The sequence below is a fragment of the Delphinapterus leucas genome, chromosome 6, assembly GCF_059928025.1.
Source record: "Delphinapterus leucas isolate spDelLeu-1000000601 "Yukka" chromosome 6, BTC_Dleu_Yukka2, whole genome shotgun sequence".
Classification (NCBI taxonomy): domain Eukaryota; kingdom Metazoa; phylum Chordata; class Mammalia; order Artiodactyla; family Monodontidae; genus Delphinapterus; species Delphinapterus leucas.
The window spans coordinates 80,929,515-80,939,133 of record NC_143134.1 but is presented as its reverse complement, the minus strand read 5'-3'; positions in this window follow the sequence as shown (position 1 = coordinate 80,939,133).

The window sequence follows — 9,619 nt, the reverse complement described above, 5'->3', positions numbered from 1 at the left end:
GATAGGCACTTATACTGCAGAGCTGAGGAGTTTCATACGGTTCTTCCCACCGCCTGGAACATCCTTCAACCTCCACGTCATCCTTCGGTGATGAATCTTCAAAAATTCACTCAAGAAATTGGCAAAGAGCCTTTCCCAAATCTTGTACCTCTCTTGCCCGCAACAATCACAAACTGCATTGTAGCCAACTTATGTGTTTCTTTTCCTGCCTCCCCCTCCAAATACCTACGTACCTACACACACACACACCTACATATACATCACACACCAAGAACTTAAAACTCCTGAAGGCAAATACCATTTCCAATTCTATTTTCAATTCTAAGTAACAAGCATGTATTAGATGCCCAATAACTGTCTGTCAGATGAATAATTCCAGTCTTCCATTTCTGATCTAGACTTAGGGCTCACATCAGTTCCAGGATACGTGCTGATAAATTAGTAATATTGACAGGGATTAAAGAGCATGTCTCTTCTGAAGTATTTGTGAATGGAATGATATAGCTGGGATATGCCTAAAAACAATCCAGGTTTTTTTTTTTGGGTGGGGGGAGAAGGGGTGATGGCAGAAATGATAGGTATTGATGAAAAAAATTGGCCGTAATATTGATAACTGTTGAAGCTAGGTGATAAATAAGGAGGAATCAAATATGCCATTCTCTCTACATTTCTATTTGAAAATTTCCATTTCTATATTTGAAAATTCTCATAGCACAAAATAAATTTATATACACACAAAACCACAAGACACAACACATAAAAGCACATCCTGGGAAGAGTGACTTTATAAGGCCAGTATCTTAGAGAAGGGCATCATTGATGGAATTTTTGATTTTACAGCACTTGACTATTATGTTTCAGGGGATATGATTTGAAGGAGGCTCATGAATAGTTTGTTCTGCTCTGAAAGGCAACTACCACTGTACTTTGGCACAAACTGGGGGGACTACAAGAGCTAGGTAGATAAAAGTCTTCTTTATACAAGGACCCAAAGGCAGACATTGAACCAAAAATAAGAAGAAAGAGAAACAAACCACGAGCTAGAGAAAGAAAAAGAAACAAACTCTAAGCTTCAAACATTTAAAATCTAGCCAATAAAACCCATCCACAAAGTCTTGGGAGGTGGCACCGTGACTGAGGTGGTGGTATATGTGTTTATGTTGGCCATTTCATTCCCCTAAATGTGCTTGACATCTCTAATTAATCCCTTTGGAGCAGTGCTGGCTGGAATTCTCAACTCACAGCTTTGCCCCATGCCAGCCAAATGTAATCCTGAGATGCTGCCTGTACATGGTAAGGGACATTATCACCCTTCAGATTTAAGAATAACGGTCTGATCTATTAGATATAGAGGTACTAACCCTGGCTGCACACTGAAATCAATTCAATTCGAGTAGGAATTGGGTACTGACATCCTTAAAAGTTGCACCAGATGATTCTAGTTTGTTAGACAAATACCCTCAAAGCTAAAAGACAGCAGCTCCAGGACATAAATGGTATGGAAGAGTAAGAAAAAGAAATTTTGCAATTGGTCACTGAAGTGGCTGCTATGGTGTGGTACCCAGATATTTCCCCTCCACCCTTTCAAGACAAAGGCTCTCGGTCCCTGAGTGTCCTTTCTAAGATTGTTGGCTGCTGTAGGCTCTCGTCATACCCGATTCCCACCTGGGAATTGCCTCATCCAAACTTGCACCCCTCCCCAGGAGCAGTCCCTATCCAATGACTGCACAGGTAAAAAAAGCATGGTCCCCTAGCTTCAACCTGGGCCATCTCTGAAGGTCATCCCTACTTCAGAGCTCCCCGTGGGATCTGCTGAGTGTCGCAGATCAATTCTCCCTCTACCCAATCCTTCCTGGAAAGACCTCTGCATCCCAATCCTTCCCAGCTTCCTTACAGGTAGAGTTCTGCGTCGTGCTTCCCAGTAAACCCTCTCCCTGGAAATCTCCAATTCAGAGGCAATTTCCCAGGGTGTTCGACCAAGATAGCACTGGAGGCTTACTGGAATGCTGCTCAGCCTTAGTACTTACCCATCTGCATCAAGCGGGGACGTGAAATCTTGCTATTTGCTTTGCTAAGAGTGATTATTTATAAAATCAATTCAGAACTGGACTAGAACTGCTTTTCCAAAAGTCTCATCATTTCTACTAGTCATAATAGATGGGAAACTCGAGGCTATGATCCAAAATTAATATATCCAAAATATAACTGTGAGAAACATTTATCTATGTGCTACGAGTCATTCAAAGTAATCATGAACAACTGTGAGTACTATTTTTCTCAGGTGTCACCAGAAACGTTGTGTGATCTGGGTATTTTTTGGACTGTTCAGCTTCCTCTCCCCACAGTAGGCATCCCTCCAGGCTCTCTGATGCTGCTTTGTTCTTCTTCCAAATGCCCTCACTTCCTGGTTTGTTTTTTTTTTTGCTCATGGTCAATACAGGCAAAGACTGATGTATGTTTTTAATGGGAAGGTTTGTTAGGAATAGATCTTTTGGTTTATGGAAACCCACTGGGTTATTCATAGGAGATAGCAGAGGCTGAGTGTGTAGATCTGCTGGACTTGGGCCTTATTCTAAGCAGAAACTCTCTAATTTGTAGATTTGAGGTTCTGTGATAAACTTAGAGATAAGATACATGGGCAGGATAAGAAGTGTATTTGGCAATCCAAGAATGAATGTCTTACTACTCACTGGTGACTAAGTTCGACATGGACTGGAGCACAGTTTATTAGGCTGTGCCAGTGGTAGCTCTCCTCACAAGCTTACGAGATCAAGGGCTTATGATTTTCTTCACTTTGATAAGCAACTTTCAAGTCGTACCCAGTTACAGAACAAATAGAACCGTGACTTGTGTTTTGCAATTTGATAACTTAATTTACTTTAGACCCTTGCTTGTCAGTGTGTGGTTTACGAACCAGCCGCACTGACGTCACCTGAGAGCTTGTGAGAAATGCAGAATTTTAGCCCCTAGATCCACTAAATTGGATTATGCTTTTTAAGAACACAGTCCTGTATTTCCAGAAGACTTCCAGGTGATGTTGATGTTACTGTGGTCCACACAACACATTTTGAGTAGCAAGGCTCTAGAGAGTCCCATCATATTTCTAGTACTTACAATTTTTACTCCTTATAGGAAGCCAGGTTGTCAGTGTGTCCTTCTATATTTCTCAGCGCTGTGTTTGGCCCTACCCATTGCCACAATAAGCCAAAACCTACGAAAGATAATTAGACAGGAAGCAGCATCCAGGTGATGATAGGTGGTGGCTGTCCCCAAAGAGATGAAGAGAGTTCCTGTCTTCTGGGCCAAACTGCTGGCAGGTGTAAGGCACGTAGCTTACAGCCCAGCACTGAGACGTGGTTAATGGTGCCAGACGGAAAGCTCACCAAGAAGCAGCTTTCCTGTGAAGAACACTGCCTGTTCAGACTGAGGACAGCGTCTCTCTCAGTTCTGTTCAGAGGCAGCAGAAAGCAGAGCCTCGAAAAAGGAAATCACACCAGTGAGGGCATTTCTTCAATTACTAAAATATAGAGAAAAAGCCCTTGACCAGAAGACAGGAGACCTGGGTACTGAATCTGGCTCAGTCACCAACTAGATATAAACACTGATAACCTACTTGTCCTCTTTGGGTTTCAGTTCAGCTGTAAAATGAGGGGGTTTCTAAGATCTTACACAGCTCTTTCTCTTTAGCATCTGAAACTCAGATGCTCTAGAATTGGCTGCAAAAACTACTCTTGCCACAAGAGGGAGTTCTCTTTCTGAAATCATAGAAATTTTGTGCATCGTCTTAATGAAAAGATTTAGGCAAACCAAAACATTTGAGCATCCAGGACGAAATGGTCTTTTGTAAACAATTAAAACAGATTAGAAGGCTCATTAAAATTTTTTGTTAACTTAGATTAAATTATGGCTAATTCCTTGCTTTAGCAAAGCAAAAATGGAGACTACTTAGACTGATGGGCGGCAGTCAACAAACACAAAGACTGAGAATCTACAAATTTAACAAAGGTGAATAGTCCTAACTTTCCTCCTCAGCTTCGTTAAGAATTTGATGCCTGTTCAGTGTTTTTCTCTTCCTTCACAAATTGGCAAATCCTGGGATTATTCTGGCCCTGTAATAGAATTTTACGTGTCTGTGAATTAAATATGGGACTCAAAGTGTGTAAAGGACAACAAATAATTCTGGCAGGGAGTAGAGTGGCACAGAGGGTGATGGGAGGCACTGTTTATAGGGTTCCAAATATTTGCATGAAAAGTGAAACATTCCATCAAGATTCAACATACCGCCTCCCTAAGAGATGTTTCCAAATACCCTGATGTCGTCAGGTGACATGGGGGCGCCACACTTAGCTGAGGAGCTAAGATTTTCCTCCATTCATCTTGGATCGCCCAGACCCCTAGTTCTGTGACTGATCTACCTTGCTTTCTTTCCTCTATTTTGCTGTGTTGTTAAAGAGAGATCTCCAGGCTGAAGTCATTTGGCTTGTCTCCAGCAGGTAGAAGACAGAAAATGGGATGTGACATTTTGGCCAGGGCTGGGAGAAGTGGAAGCACTAGATGACTCTTGATGGGCTTCAAACGGCATCTGTCCTCCTGCCCCTACAGAGGGTGTGTCTCAGACTGTGTGCCACTTCAGGGCTGGAAGGTCCTCTCAAGCTCATCTAGTCCAATGTTTCCCAAGGCATAGAGAGTCATCCATTCCTAGAAGAGATTACTTTAGCTCATGCATTGACATGGTGATAACACTGGATCACAGAGGGAGAAATGTTATTCCCTTTTCAGTGCTCAGGCCACTCCTTCTAGTGGTCTCAAGGAGATAGCTCACGCTTATGCTGGAATGTCTCTAAAACCCCTCTCACAGTTGCCAATTTCTCTTTTTTAACAAAAAGAGAAGACCTCAAGAATCAGAGCCTTCAGCAGACAGCATTATCTAGCTAGAACATAACGGTATTGCTTGATTTATTGTATTGATTTTTAGGGCTGAGTTCTATTTCTGGCAATTATACTGGTTTTCCATCCATGGTGACATCAAATTTGCTTTTTATGGCAAAGAATGAGTCAACATGAAGAAAAATATTGTGTATAAGTAATAGTACAGGTGGCACACAGACAAGTCAAAGAGTGTGCAGATGGTAGCAGGAAGTAGAGTGACCTGACAATAAACACCCAGCTCTATCTTCTGACTCCGTGATAAATTCTCACACATGTTGGGTTTCCGGTTCTACGATGGGATTGACTACTAATGACTTACTTGAGTCAGGCTGACAGAAAAACAAATGTGCCCTAATTTTCTTTCAACTAGTCAAGTTTTTACTTCATTACATACATTAAATAACTCATATTGCTTCTTAGAGACAAACAGGGGAAAGAGGAAACTTCCTCTTGTGCCAAATAATACAGTTCTATGTGAAATCCCATGGCGGCCCACAGGCAAAATCCCATTGATGCCAATGCCGTTTCGAAGAAGGTTCTTTATTTCCATGTCCCTGCAGCTCAGAGTTAATAGTACTTGGTTTACCTAATTACAACAAATTCTTTCCGATAATAATCCTTATAACTAGTGCTTTCTCTGGCCCTGAACCAGTGACTCAATAAAGCCAAAACTGTTATGTCCTTTAGGCAGGAAATCCTTTCTCTATCACCTCAGATACATTTCATAAATTATAATTTTATTTGTATGTTTATCACCAACCAGTACAATCACATTTCTTGACTTGTGAGAGCTCCTTGAAGGCAGGGCTCTCTGTGTTGTTCACTGCTGTATTCTCAGTGCTTGGAATAGTGCCTGCTCTTCAATAAACATTTGTTGATTAACTTGCAGATTAATTAACTGCACTGGTGGGAACAAGTCTTGATTCCGGGGAATTGCTTGTTTATGTAAAGCCAAATGGAACATCTGCTCTGTGTAGGTGCACATCGCAGAAGCAGCTTTCATCTTCAGGAGGGAGATAAAGAAGATACTAGCAATGCAGGTTATGCTCAGCTTGGGAAATCATGGATTCCAAAAAAGTGCCAGAGGGCATCCATCATATTGAAGAACAGAACCATCCTGGGTGGAAAAATGCCTAGTGATTGTCCAAGGCCATCAGGGAAGTAGATTGGATGGCAACTCATTGTACATTGCCAGCAGCTAAGTGTCCTTCTTGTGAAGGAATACAGAATTTTCAAAGGCTCCTGAGGTTATTATGATTTGGGGTTTGATTTTGTTTTAGCTAAACACTCGATTTGTTTAATGCACTTTGGATTTCACATTGCCAACAAAAATAGTTTACTTTAGTTCAGTGGGAAATACAAAATCAACAGGAAGACTCAGGATCACAGATTGAACTGTTGGTTTAGAAGAGACTGATCCCTCGAATCTCACCTGTAGTCACAACACTTCGTTTTCTCAACAGGTATTTATTCACGTGTTGGAGAGCATCAGCAATACAGTGTGTAGTCCCTGGCCTCAAGGAGTGTAATGACAAGACAATAACTACCATTCATATGTGTCATAGATCCTATAAGAGGAGAAAGTACCTGGTCCTGGCGGAGCATGTGGCAGGGGCATGTACCCAGTCTCTATGCGCAGAGTGGGGGCCAGCGGGAGCCTCTGGGATGATGCTAATAACCTAAATATCTTTTAGTACCTAGCCAGTAAAGATGGGTAAAATGTTCCATGAAGAGGGAAGAGTATGCTTCCCTTAAATAGTCTCATCACGTTTCCACTCTCAGGGTTGCCTTCTGCTTTGCTTTGCATTGTTTTTCTCTGTACAGTCTTGATGTGTCATTACAAGAAAAGGAAAGGTGCCTGCTAGGGACTGAATATTTGTGTCCCTCCCAAATCCGTATGTTGAAGTCCTAATCCTCAGTGCAATGGTATTTGAAGGTGGCGCTTGGGAGGCTAGGCTAGGCTACGAGGGTGGAGTCCTCATGAATAGAATTAGTGCCCTTGTAAGAAGACATGAGAGAGATGATATCTCTCCACCATGAGAGGTTACAGCAAGAAGACAGCCATCTGCAAACTAGGAAGCAGGCCTTCACTAGACATAGAATCTGCAGGCACCTTGATCTTGGACTTCCCAGCCTCAGAACTATGAGAAAGAAATGTTTACTGTTTAAGCTACCCATTCTATACTATTTGTTATAGCAGACAGTGATGATGAACTTCAGCCCATTACCATGTAAGAATATAATCTGACCTGCTGCTTCTAGTCTAAAAGAGTCGTGGTACCTCCTCTGTTATCCCAATAAAGCCTTTATAAACCCAGAGTAAAGTCTGACCAGGGACCCTGATGTAGTGCTTGGGCCAGATGACTGGGTGATAAATAGAAAAACTGCAAATACTCCCCTTCTCTGGACAGCATCGTAGTTAATGCTGCTGTCAATTGTTTGCACAGCACATTGTGATGTTCAGGGTTTAGAGTTCACATACTTTTGAAATGTGGTTCTTATTCTCAGATGAAAAGGGAGAGAAGTCTTTTTGTATCATAGGCTGTCTTTGGACAAAAAATGGGCGGGGGGAGGGGAGGAGACGGAGGTAATAACCAAAATGCCTTCTAAGTTTTCCTAAGAAATTCTCAGAAGATGTCACCCATTCTTCTTTAGGAGAAAGTAGAACTGATTTTAATTTTTTAGAAGCATGTTGATTTTTGAATAGTTTATAGGAAATTAATTGCTACATGGATTTGTTCTTTTCCTTAGATTAAAAAAATATATTTTGAATAGTTTAAGACTCACAGGCTGCTGCAAAAATAGTACAAGTGTTCCCATATACCCTTTACCCAGCTTCCCCAATGATAATATGTACACAGACACAAAACACTGTCAAAACCAGTTTTCCTTAGATTTTCATACGTAACTTTCTAAAATAGAAAAGTTTTCTCTATTGTACATTTGTTCATTTCTAAATGTACAAATTTCCCAAATATTTAATGAAGAATCACCCTGTTCCAAATATTCTACCAGGCCAGTGATTGAAAGTTGACTAAGACATAGTTCATTCCCTTAAGGAACTCATTATCTGGTAGGGTAAACAGACCAGGATAGTAAGTTCTAGGACGCAGAAGCATGGTTCTACTAGAGGCCAGAGGAGATCTCCAAAGACTGTGTGACCACAAAGACTCCTCAAAGACAAGCCTGAGTTGACTTCTGAGGGATAGTGATCTTTAATTACACAAAAGGACCAGAGAATATTTGAGGCACAGGAACTGTACATGCTGAGTCCCAGCAATGTAAAACAGGAGGATGCATCCAGGGAACCAAACTAAATCAATCTGGATGGATCAAAGAGCAAAGAGCATGTTTGTTCTTTGGGTAAGAGGAGGAGGGAAGGGAAGAAAAGGACAGCAGATGAGTTACAGCAGGCTGTCAGGGGCCAGATCATGAAAGGCCCTGTTTGCTCAACTACTACCTTTGAAAGTTAACCTGAAACTCAAGATGAGCCATTGATGGGCTTTGAGCCGAGAAGTAATATTATTATATTTGCATTTTAGAAGGATAGCTCCGACAGCATTGTGGAAAATGCAGTGAGAAAGAAATCCAAAGGCAGGGAGATGGGAGTTGGAGATTTGGGAGGAAATTTAGTTTTAGATACATTATACTGAGGTGGAGTTATCCAGTCGGCAAATAGATGTATAATATATGGCTAATAATAGTGATAAAAGAATATTTATTATAGTTTATACCTTCAGTACCTGGTTAGAGCTGCAAACTGGTTTGAGACGAGACAATCAAGCTAAAGTTAGTTCCCATCTCAAACCAGTTCCCATCTTTCAATTCATTTTGTTCCTTTGACAACAGTAAGTCTCCACCAAAACACCAACTTGGTGGCGATCACCTTTGTTACCCCAGAGTCATGCACATAGTAGGGGCTCAGTATCTCCTAAATAAGTGCATGACCGCTCTGCTGGTTTCCTAGGCTATTTAAGTTCTTCCCACTTTAATCTCTTTCCCCTCACTAGTTGACTTCCCATCTGTATGACCCCCACCCCCATTTATTTCCTTTTCTTTCTTCTTGTTTATGTGACAACACCCATTTAAGTGGCTTGACAGACAGAGCCTTCCTTATCCAGCAGAAGTCAGAATGGCAGGGGACACTCAGGCACCCAACTTGTCTGCTGAGAGAAGAGAGAGGTAGCATCACCTGGAGGCAAAGCACGCAACCGTCAGCCTACGGATGCCACCGCTACACATCATAGGCAGGAAACCCACATCTCTGGCCTCTGTCCTCTCCATAGAATGGGGACTCAGTGTTTGTCTTTGTTCACCATTTCCAGCTTTACAAAGTTTACGAGATATTACATAATATCTCCACTCCAATAAAGACAGAGCATGACAAAGTACTTTTTGAAACGTGCACTCAAAGAAATTGAGTTAGCATAAAGTTTTTCAACTGGATTTTGGCAAATGAAACTCCCTGTACTGCTGTTATTCAATAATAAGCAAACACACACAGAAAACTTGGCAGCATATATGAACAATTCATTCCCTCTTCTACTTATTAAACAAATACTCCTTGGGTGCCTGGTGATACAGCAGCAAAATAAAGAGCTTGCTTTCCTGGAACTCATGTTCTAACGGGGTGAGCAGTTGGAGAGACAAACACACCTTGTCAGAGGGTGCTGAGCTCTAAGGGGGTAAA